Source organism: Photinus pyralis, unplaced genomic scaffold, assembly GCF_008802855.1.
Source record: "Photinus pyralis isolate 1611_PpyrPB1 unplaced genomic scaffold, Ppyr1.3 Ppyr1.4_LG4, whole genome shotgun sequence".
Lineage (NCBI taxonomy): Eukaryota > Metazoa > Arthropoda > Insecta > Coleoptera > Lampyridae > Photinus > Photinus pyralis.
The window spans coordinates 46,971,520-46,984,364 of NW_022170511.1; positions in this window are offsets into that span (position 1 = coordinate 46,971,520).

Consider the following 12,845-nt stretch of genomic DNA (forward strand, 5'->3'; position numbering starts at 1 on the left):
TGATCACTCCTACTTAGTCTCAAACTAAGATATTGAAAAAATGAGCGGAATCAATTAATATACAGGGTGTCTTTTTTGTCAAATTCTAGAAAATTAGTCAAGAGTAAACTGTCTTTGTTTTAGTAGATATACCTAACAAAAATGTATTTAAAAAAGTTGTTTAGAATTAAAAGTTATGGAAGATTTTCAAGTTTCATACCAACATATGAGATCGTGCAACCATCACCGTTTTTCTTTCCATTTTTACTTATTGTGGAAATCGCCTATTTTCGTACAGTAAAAACTGGTTCTTCGTACACATCCTCTGTACAATTCATTTACATTAGTCATTCCCAATATCACACTGTCTGACTTACTGAAGTAGTTATTTATGTATATATGAGGGTGTGTATCGACACATTTAATTAAAGCAGTTAAAACAAACGAACCGATCGGTTTATTCAAGCACTCGTGCTATAATCTTAAAGTTCGTACGTATTTGCTCGAGGAAACTAACTTTAACGCCTTCCGTGATCCCAGCATTTGCATATAAATCAAACTTTACCATTCGATTATTAATAAGGATGCAAGCAGAACTCTATACCAACAATGTCCTGGATTTTTTGTTAGTCATTCACGTCGAGTGTGTTAAGCCCGAAAACTTTACAATTAAAATTCTGCTATGAACACGAAGCAAATTTAAATTAAAATTGAAGTTCCTAAATCTTTTCGGATATTCAATTCCATAGGCGGAAGGTTGACAAAATGTTTCTGTAAAGTGAAATATGAAGTTAGCCTCTAATCTAGCATATTGGCCTTCTTTTCCTCGTAAAGCTTAAGCTTACTTTAAAAGATTGTTTACGGCTAGGAAGACAAGAGTTTTTCCCTCTTGTCAGGTATCAATTTTAACTTTTTACTTTATAACAGAATCCTTGTTTTTTGAACAATTTTCCTTCTTTATGGCCATCTTAAGGAAATTTAAAACGCATTAAAACGAGACCATAAGAACTTAAATTGGAAAAGTAGTCCTTAAATCCCTAAACGGAATAGAGTGTTTAGGCGGAGGTATTACGTCTCTTGGGTCAATGAGTTATGAAACGTACAAATAAATTTCTGTGGCTCCTATTGGTGATCCTATTTTTAATTGCTCGAAAGAGGATTTCTTCTAATGCACCCTTATGATACAAATTTATAATTACGACTAAATCCATTCTATTTATTCATCATGTCAGCAATTGGTACTTTGGAGCACGGTCTGCGAAATAAAAGGTCGCCATCGCTGTCTGTCCACAATCCGTGCGATAGAATGGAGTTATGCTTTCTCCACAGGAACACCGTAGAAATCTGTTCATCGCATTCGCCCCTTCCATGACCTGAGCAAGAGGGCAGTTTCAAGTGTATGTAAAGAGACCAACAGTCCAAAATGTTTCATTATGGAAGGTAGGTCCTCAAACCTATTAAAATTATAGTTTCCGTTACAGTGACTGCATAAAGACAGTGTGGCCATAATGCTTCATGTCGGCCATGTTTTTTCCCAATTCATCATTGAGCTGACTGGTTTAACCAAAATAGTAGTTTATCAAGATAAATTGATCACCTTAGTTTCCGGGTTAATTTCCACCAATCTGGTGTACCTGGCCAAAAATGGCGGATCTCCCAACTAACAATAGAAAATAACACCACTGTATGATCACATGTACCACAGATTAACTACAACGGTGCCTGTACTAAAACAGATTGAATCGTTACCTGTAAAAGAACAAAACATCCCCTATTTTTTTCTTCGACTTTTGTCATATCTTTATTAGGACCATACAGCATGATATTTTGGTAAATTAAGAACATATGGAGAATATATGACAAGGACAATGTGAGAAGCAGGATGTCACTAATAGTGGCAACAGAGGAAAAATGGGTGAATAAAATGATGAAAAGATTCACAAGGTACTGGGAAAGGAAAGGAATGGAATTATGTGTCGAAAAATCGTAAGATAATGAGATTTGGGAGGAGGGGAGGAAGGCAAATGGAAGTAGACTGGAAGTGGAGGAAGGAAAGCGTAGAGAAAGTAAGAGAATTTACATACAATGCATCAACGATATAATGGGACAAGCACACAAATAAAGGAATTCGAGAAAAAGGGGGAAGTGACGATGAGACAGCTGTGGATAATAGAGGAAATTCGAAAACTGGTTTAGAATAAGGAAACACCTTTTTGATGCAATGGCGAGAGAGGGGCGTTGATGTATGATGTCGAAAGGAAGGGAGAAATAAGGGAAAAGATGGAGGAAGGAAACAAGAGACAAAGAAATACCAAGTTCAGCAACAGACAGAAAATGCAGAACTCAAGAGGAGATAAAAGGTACAAGGAGCTTATAACGCAGTGTGTCCAAATATCTAAGGGAGGGAAAGAAAAAGGTTAACCTAACGGCGTGGTTCAAATGCGGAAACGAGTAGAGGAAAGGAGAAGTGGAAAGAAGAAGAATAAAAATGCAGACTATGTGGAGTGAAAGAGGAAGATATTGATCACCTGATATGGGAATGCAAGCAGGAGAGAATTATTGGAGGAGGCGAGAAGAAGAGAAAAATGAATGAATGGAATAATAGAAACAATATACGAAGAATCTCATACGATTGTCGGTTGGGCTAATATTAAAATTACATGGGGAAGGTGACCTTTTTCATTTCGTACAATTCAAATAAAACCCCATTTCGAGCCAAACATGGACATTACTAAAATATTTTACTATTGCACCTAATAAACTAGATTCCACGCCGCCACTGGAAATAGGCATACGTGCGCTTTCAATAAATTTAAATCTAGACGAAGGCTCAGCCTGCCGTTGTGCAATGCCTTAACGGACGGATTGGACCTTTAACAATTGAGGTATGAGACACTTTTGATGCCCCTGACATCCAAAAGACACTTAGCGAATATTCCAAAGCGACGCTAGGGCGCCATCAGGTCACCATCAAGGCGATAAGGAATGAAGGCGGATATGACGCGTTCTTTCCTGGAAATGTGATGTGTTTATTAGAGATTGCTCTAGAAGTTTTTATTCGAACCGTGTTTAAAATTGAAGTTCCGTTATGGATGCCGAAGTTGGACACCTCGAGGCAACAACCAAAATTTTCCGATCCTTATGCCCAGTTATATATTTACGCTTTTTGGCCGTTTGTAAAGTTACAATTTACATTTAGTACAATAATCAAAAGTCAATTTTGTTTTTTTATACATTAGTTAGAAAGGTTCCAAAAACTTAATTGGTCAATTTTTCAAACTATTTAGTCGACGTCAAGTCAAATTTTTCTTTATTTCCCTATTAATCTTTGTACGTACATTCCTTCAAAGTAGTTTGAAAATTGTCAATTAAAGAAGGTAGTGATTGACACAATCGCATACAGTGTTGCATTTGAGTGGTATCAAAAAAGTGGACCTCTTTCGCGCATCGTATACCTGGACGCAGAACTGATGCACCCATCTGATCTCCCATGTCCATCCAACATGACCGTGACGGATTCATCCCTTTCCGGAACCAACTTGTGGCACGCGAAAAGGAGTCGCATCTTATCGTCCACATCTAGACAGTCCACCAATGTATCCTTTTTAATTCTCTTCAAATACCAACCTAACTTCCTGTGTCCGGTCAGAATCTGTAAAGTAAATCTGACATTTTAATAGCTCTGAATGTGTAGGCTAGGTCTCTCTTAACAGTAAAACAGCAAGACAGATCACTTTAACGCCAAGTGCAGTTAAAGTGAAACATATCATTGTGCATTTTCATTGATATTAACAATGGAACGCGGAGCACGAAATAAATATAGTTTGAAAACAGAAAACAATATTGTTTCTATGGAAATGAAGGAGAATTTAAGGTTGCTATTTTTGACATTAAATTTAAATTCAGAATTTTCAGAAGTTTGATTTATATGGCTTCTGCTATAAAATGAAGTTTTGTACTATACACGACGATAAAGGGAAACTAACCGTTTCGTGGAAGTCTTTCACTCGATGGTTACAACATCCTTTTATCGTCTGGTATAAGAATTAACTATTATTCGCATATTCGAGATTACTAACATTGCGGTTCAGTAGGTACTATAGGTAGTCCTTTTTTTTAGTAAAAAACGATCTAAGATATAGGTAGATGAAGGCACAGGCGGATGGATATATTTTGAGACATTACAGAAACGTACAGAATTTACCAGATCCACATCACTCTTCAGGAAAAAGTAGTTTGGATCGATCGTACAGACGAATGAACAGTGCCCACCAATAACTATGCTTTTCATTTTTCTGGTACCTATGGAAACCTGTCATTTGTCATTTCAGTGACTTAGGGTAATTGTAGCTCTAAATAAAGCTAATTTATAGAAACCGTCGCATGTTCCTGGCTATTTTTTCTTCCAATGTACTTGACGAATTTCAAATTAGTTCAAATTGTTCACCACCCCTGCACAATTAAGAAGAGAAATCAAGTGTCCAAGTGACATCCTTGAAATGAGTTTAGCCTAGAGCTTACCCTTCTTTCAGACGCAATGGTCGAGTTCCAATTAGTACTTCGAAATTAATGGCATCGCATATATATCAGGCTATTGAATTGACTAATAAAAATATAGATTTGCGTCAATTTATTTACCGTTCATTATTCGATTATCGACCGATTCCAGCGAGAATAATAAATCCTGCTACTTCTTAAACGCTCTTCTCTTGTTTATTATCGACGAAAGTCTGTAGGGAATTCCTTGCAAAATCAACGTGCCTTTAAATTGAAAGGGTTAATTATAATTAATTGGAATGAGAGAAAACTTTTATAATAAAACGCATAATTGATTAGCCCCGCTTTTTTTTAATCAAAAGGATTCCTATAGGCTTTCCATTTAAGTTTGGTATCATGTTTCGTTTAATTAGTCCCATTTAGCTTGGCCTTAATTATGTAAGTGATGGTCGATTCTTTGTGGAGTACTTTTTCAAAGTCGGCACTTTTTGTTAGCTCCTCTCGTTAAAATTGTATTTCGTTCCAGAATCGCATTTCAATTTTAACTGTGCCCTTTTTTCTGTGAAGCTGTTCAGTACATTGTATATCTTACTTTTATTTGTAATGTGGAGTGCATATTTAGAACTGTGTACGTCATCAGAAGTATGTCTACATTATTTAAATACCTCAAGTTTACGCCAATTTTGACATAGAGAAATTTGAAAATTGAAAATCTTACGTAAATTATCCGTATAAGTATATTATGTATTTTGTTGTACATTGTACTTCATAAAACAGGCTTTTGTTTTGGTTCTTTATCATTTAAATGTTGGTTAGGTGGGTAAGACGCATTTTCATAAAAAATTGAAAATTAGAATTTGTATGATCTCTCCTTGTACATCTCTGGCATTTACTACAAGACAAGATGCTTATTATGACTCGAAATTAATAATTTAGGAGACTCAGTAGCCTTAAGGAACTTGCGTAAATTTTAAAGATATCAATTAGTCAAATTTTGTTTAACACCCGAGATAAATGTTCACATTTTCTATTACTTGTGCCCAAAAATAATAGAAAATCTGAACATGAGACTATCTGGATCGCAAAATGAATTCAAATAAACACACAAATGATTGACAAAGACAAAAGAATTTATTTTGAAACTCGTACACAAAAACTAGTGAAGGAAAACCTGAAATAAAGAGGTCACAGGCCCATTACATTCACTCCACACGCAGGTGGTCGACAAAGATAAATAAAGAAAAGTTTAAAAATGATTTACAATTTTTGAAACAATAATTCCTTAATCTGGTCGTAACAACGACCACTTCCACTAAATTATTATAACATCATCTCTGTCAATTGTAAACGTAACGCCAATAAAGAGCGTTTGAGGTATCGCCTCTAACATACCAAAATTACGCGCAAAAGAAACGTGCACCTGCCTCTTCGATATCGGCGCTAACGGCGATAAACGACACGAGAGGGCGTAGAAAATAATTAATACGAATAAAGATGCTGAAATAATTAAATTACGTGGGTTCAACCTTCAGATATTTGATGTGTTGTCGAAAATCTTATAAATCCTCCAAGAAAACTGGATCTGAACGCAAACACTGAGCACGATGAAAAGGTCAATTACGAAAAACACTAATAAATAATTTATGTGATTAGAGTATGAGAATTAATGACACTTCCGCTTCGCCAACGGGTTAAAAGAGACAAAGCCTCCTTCGGCAAAACGTGAAAATATTACCACTTTAGACTTGCTCGCGCTGGCACGAAAAAAAGCTAGGAGATGGCGTTAGTTAAACCTTATTGCAGCCAGCGGAAAACTAAGGCTAAAGTAAATAAATCGCTATATAACATGACTATCAAAAGTTTACTCTGCGCCCGGGTTGCTTTTTCATATTTTAGGGGTAAAACCTGCCATTATTTGAAATTCTAGCGTATAATTACATTAAGAAACATCATTTGTGATTTACTAAACATCCCCCCCCCCCTCCCCCTAAAAGTTACTCCCTACAATGTTTAGAAAAGCAAAACCAACATTCATAGTTTTTGAGTTTTTTGCAAAGTTTAAAAAACGCTCAATTCTTTCCAAAACTAAGCTCTTTAAAACGGCCAGAATTCTTGAGCATATAAGTAGTGCATAAATCAAGTGAATTGTAAAGTGGTAACAATTATTTTTTTTTTAAGGAATTGTTCCATAATTTTGAGTGGTACCTACACGTATGAATTAAGTGATATAATTTACTCAAAAGTTTCCTTAGGCTATCGATTTCGACATTACGTCATCCTTAGGCTAAACAATGAATAGTACAACTAGTTTTGAAGTAAAGTGAAAAAAGACACTCCCAAAATGTGTTGTACACGAAATGTTTTTGCATATTGATCCTTAATAGCTCATAATAATATCATTGACATTCGCACTTAAATATTGATAGTATTGTTCCTAAACGCATAGTAAAAAAACATGAAAAATTAATCCATACGATTTTTTGACAAAAAAATGTTCGGTAATTTGATCACTATACAAAAAAAAACCTTTGAGTAACGATTATCTATATTTGAGGTAGTAATTAAGGAATGATTTACACATTTTCTGTTGCCGAAAAGGTTTCTTATTTTAAAAAAAACACACAAAAAAAGGCAATGTTTTAAAGGTATTTCATGTTTAAACTTTCAATTTTGGCCTTTAACAAATAAGAACCAACATTCAACAACATATTACTCTGAAGGTCTACAACACCATAAGGCTGCCATTATTATTTTTTATAACCTACATTTTTATTAAAAATGATTCGTTTTTTTTTATTATTACTTATTCGCGAAAAGTATTGACTTTCAGAAAAAAGCTTTATAGAACATAAGTTGCGTAGAATTACTCAATATCCGTTCTCTTCTTTTCAATGGAAGATATCTTTCACTTTCGGGAAGGGTTGGGCAACCCGCGGTAAAAAGAAGAGGGAAAGTAGAACCTAAATCCATTTTTTTTGACAATTGGTGCTACGTAGAAACGTAGACATTTTATTAGTAAACCCCTGCAACAAGTGTCCTACGTAGGCGATGATCGTTTTAGTTTGTGCTTAGTTAGATAGTTCTGACTCAAACGCAAATGTTACAGCCCTCTGTGGTTGCCCAAATATTCAACCGGTTCTACAAAAGGGTTGTTCGAATCACTGGGAAGATTCCTTTTAAGGCAGGTTAATCGATCTTCTTGGGAAACCAGAAGCATTACAACATTCCGTTTTAAGGAAAACTAGCGTTCGTGTGATACAACCATGTTTAGGGGTACAGTCTAGGGTACAGTACTTCTGGATCGTACCTACCTGTTCACCGTCGTAAACAATTAACTAATTCTTTTGACCTTTGGTCGGCCGACCTGAACTCCCAAAGGCAAAACCCGGCACATGGTTGAACCAAAGTGAAATGGTTAGTTATCTCCCTTTAGTCTAGCTAGGAAATTTTTTCTTTGCATATCTTATAATATGCTAAAGCTGCCATCTTAGAAAATGGCATCTACATTTCTCTGCACTTCATTTTCAAGGTTTCACTGAGAAACGGGTGCCACCCCACAATTCTTGAAGTTTTAAAGTAAGCATAAAGTTTGCCATTCGACTATTTTTGGAATTAATAAATAACAGGAACAATGAGAAACAATCGAGCCTAACATAAATTCAATCGTTTCTAATTTTGTACAAATTTAAATTCACACCCGTCCGTGTCAGTGAACATATAGACTGATCTGCGAGTAGCAGAACATTTTATGAAAAATGTTTCCGCTTCAGATAAAATAATGCGGGATACGCAAAACCAGAACATTTTGATGTGTTCAAACTCAAAGGGAGATTTCAAGATTCTATGAATTTTTAAATCAAAGTGCCTTTTAGGGTAGGAAAAATGTGATCGACGCAAACAATGGCGCCCCTAAAAAATAATTGTAGACTGTAACATTATTTCTTAATGCACTCTGCCCTCTTCGTAGTTGTCCAATTTATGCATGGCAAGAACTTGGCTAAAAATTCCTACAACCCTCGCAAATGCACAAAATGGCTGTTTGCCTGCTTCTCCTGCGACTTTCTCGTTTAATTTGCTTCATACGTCAATTCCTTTGTCATTCTGTTCTATCAATGTTTTTCATTAGTACCGGAAAAATTTTGAAATATGCACGAGAACTTTGTGTAAAACTCGATAGAATTTCATCAAACTTCTCCAAATGTTATTCTTGTTTTAAAGTAGGTCAGCAGCGAATAATCTACTTGTGCCAAAGTAAATTGTAAATATTGAACATAGTAATTGAATCAATAATTTTCATTACGCGAGCGCGATTCGCTCATGCAAGAAAATTTGAGAAATGCATTTAAAGCTATTTTTTCTAAAAGTTAATTTGATTTTCTCATTTCACGCTTTGTTTACTTGTAAACGTCGATGTTTAATTTTAAGCCAACTCGCGAACGGCGCCAAATGTTGACAAGCGTTGATTAGAAGTGCCAATTAACTGGTGTCTAACTAACTAGCTGCGAACCACTTACAAATTAGTAGTTTATGCAAATTTTGAATGAATCAGTCTTAACGAAACTATTGATATCATTGTATAATGTCAAATATGAAAAGAGTGGAAGCCGATTTCGACGGGATTAATTTTTTCGCGTTCTTAAACACAAGAGCTGGAAGCTCAACATACTTTTAAAAAGATATTTAAGGAACAAAAGTTATTTTTTTTCTTTTTAATCCTAGCATAACTCTGGGTACCAATAGAACAATGTAGCATAATAACTCTTATCTAGGTCGTAATTTGGGCTCAATTAAACACTTTATACAACATATACAGATGAAAAAAAATTATTAGATAAAATCAAACGAATAAGACTGAAACAAAAATAGGCACGCAGAGTCAGAATACACACACCACACAACAAGCGATCGATTGAAACAATTAATTAAAGAAATCTTAATTGGCTCCTTGATGGTGGAAACACTCCCTTTATCCGATAACTGGGATAACCTTAAAGAAAGGCTTCACAAAAGCAAAACACACTCGAATGACAACACTCCGACTAACTTCACTTCCTTAATTCGACTTAAACATTCACTTTAAACAGCGTAATAAGAAAATCTCTTAAGGCACTCTCTAAGTTTCTTCTACAAAAACCGCACAACTCTCTTGTAACAAAATACGCTTAAATATTTCTGACTGCGATACACTAAAAGCGTCCACCACCAAAAAAACAACGATAAACGTTCATGAACAAACAAGCAAGCCACAAATAACGTCCAGTTCGCTTATTTAAAACAATTTCTTCTTCTTTTCAACTTCGGCCTTCTGTTCCTTAAAGTAATACCTCGACAAACGATAAACTGCACCTATTTTTTTCTTATCGGCGAAACCTTCTCTTAAAACTGAAGTAGCTTACGCAGCTATAACACTTCTTATCGCTATGACCGGAGATAACACAAGATAAACTTTTACAAAACATTTCACGCAATCTATCTGAACATTAAAATAAGCAAATCAAAAAAATATCACTCAAACAAAATCACACATTACCAAATAATAAATCAAAATAAAATCAACATTGACTTCAAATTCGAATAGTATGATCGAAATCTTATTCATTCTGAATTAACGGCCACATCTACACCTAAAGAAAATTGTTGAAATTCACACATACAGGGTGGCCCACCATTATTATAGGTCCTAAAGTCCATTAAAACGTCCACATGACTTAGTTTACTCAACAATATGAGAGGACTACTTAGGTAATTACTTTCTCACCAAGGGATTAAGGCATGGACAACGCAACTCGATTGACAGTTGAGTCGATCTGTTGGTAAATCACACAGGGGATTGCGAAATGGCCAATGATAATTAATATACGTCCGAAACACATTAACCGATTTTAAATAAAGAGCTTATTACTTTTAGCACTTGTTCGATTTTATTTATATCAAAAGTCTGATTTGTAGTGTCGTTACGCTACCTTGTTCAAGAGGAAGTGAGAAGTGAAGAGGTCACTCATTTTCAATATTAGCGTGCTTTGAAAAAGAGTTATAAATGGGATAAAAATTCCAATTTGAATACATTTATTATGATTAAGCCATCAAATCAGACCTGGTTCAAGTTATCCCTGGTACCATACTGCTTACTGCTTCCAAATATTATTCACGCAATGCGTTTGGGACATGCGATTCTGGAACGTCCCGATTTTGATACAGATAGTCTCGCCCCTTATTTAAACATTTAAACAAATCGCAAGCAAAAGGAAAAATGCGTTGTAACTAAAAAAAACAAAACACTGCCTCTTTGGACGGCCATTAGTAAATGGAAATTGTCCGAATTATTGTAAAATTCCGTTCTTAATTATTGGTGCACCTACTTTAGCACTCCGTGTAATTTATCTATCTGTGATGCGCGATTCTGTTTACTTCCGTCGGACTCCTTTGCGATTTAACTATCGGGATTTATACCACGCAAGTGAAATTTATTTCCATAAACACAAGGATTAACTTTTCAACAAACAAATTACATTTACTTCACCGGAAAATTTACCGAAGGATTTCACCGAAGATAGTTCCATTCTTTGATTTTCCCTAAATGTAGATGTAAGGAAGTCCGACCGAGGTTGTTTCATGTCGGCATTATCTATTGCGTGACATTTTTTACGAAGTACAGTGACATTCTTTTATTTACATTTATTTTTATTTATTTTATTTACATCTTTAACAAAAATCGTGGTAAATTACAATTAGTGGAAGTTACAAAATTTATTAAGGGAAATTGAATCTGTGTGTTCTTAAAGATATCAATCTCTGGGCAAATTCGAAGCCGTTTGTATTTTAGGTATTTTTATCATAAATGGTAAAACCTATTAGAATTGGATTGGATAGAAAAAAATTTGTCCAGAATTCAAGCAAGAATATTTTCAAACAAGGCCATTATGAGTAAGGTATTTTTTTATGACTTGGTTTTGAGTAAATCACATCAAATTTCTTATTTCTTATGGACGCCATATTGGATTTTTACGTCACTCGATAGAGAACAAAATTGGTAGCAGAATAAGCAACATATGAGTACAGAAAATGTCATCCATAAAATTTAGTTGCGGATCTATGTCGTGTAAGATGCGTGGACTCTCGAGAATAGTCCGTGGAGCATGGGAAAAGACCAAAAATTTAACAAAACCGTAGAAGAAAAAATCACACGGCGTTAAATTGCATGATCGTGGTGGCCAGTTGACGAACTGGTCATTAACTTAGCCATTAACAATGTTTACCCATTCAAACTTCAATATTCATTAATCCAATTAACACCTAGGCTTAATTGGTATTTTCACGGCACAACGACTGTTGTCGTCATCTACACACATGCAAGACTGTACACTGATAACGTGTAAGTGGAACTCATTTCTATCTAGTTTTCACTTATTATTGGAAACTAAAATGCTTAGTAACTAATTAACGGCGCTGAAATCTCAAAATATTAATTGTCTCTCTTCTTCAAAACTTACGTGCGTTTTTTTAAATATTGAGTTGCGTAAAATTTTCACAGTGATTACACGTTGTTCCTTTACAAAATGCTCCATAATTAATGTATACAACAATAGGGGTACGTCAAATTTTAAAACCAACTACTTGCATAGAAAAAGAAATGGCGCTAAATTTAAATGCTGTTAATAAAATTGACAAGCAATTGTTATTGTTTTTACTCTTTTGAAGTGTATAATCTGGATGTACGGTTAGAGACAGCAATTACACAAATTAATAGCGACAATTTCAAGAATGATAAGTGTGCATTTTTATACCGAAATAGCGTGATTGTGCCACAGCTCCTAATTTGTAAAGCAATACTGATACAAGAAACTGTATATCTCGGCAATTTTCCAGATCTGCGTTGCTGTTGTCAAATGGAATTGAAGATTCGGTGCTTCAGAAGGAGAAATAATTTCCAACGACGGATAACGGGATTGAAAAAAACCAAACCAAACCATACATAAATTTTAATCTAACAATGAACACATCCCCGTTATATGTGGCTTACGTTTGCTAAACCCCGAGGCCTAACCGAAAAAAAGAAAATTGAAATTCGTAAGCCAAAATGAAATTGAGCGTCTTTGTAATTTCTTCCAGTATCAAAATGAAGACGGTATCGATTAGTTTTGTTCCGCCAACCCGTTGATAATAACTTTAACGAAAGTAATCACATAAACAAAACAAAATCAAACTTTTTCATTAACCGAATACATAAATTTGCGTTAAACGAGCGCACATTTATTACGACAGTTCCAATTTTCAACGAAAACTTTTTTAATATAACCAAAAACATAACATTTCCGCAGCGATGATGTGTGAGACACAATCAATTAATTCCGCAATATCTTTTGAATTTA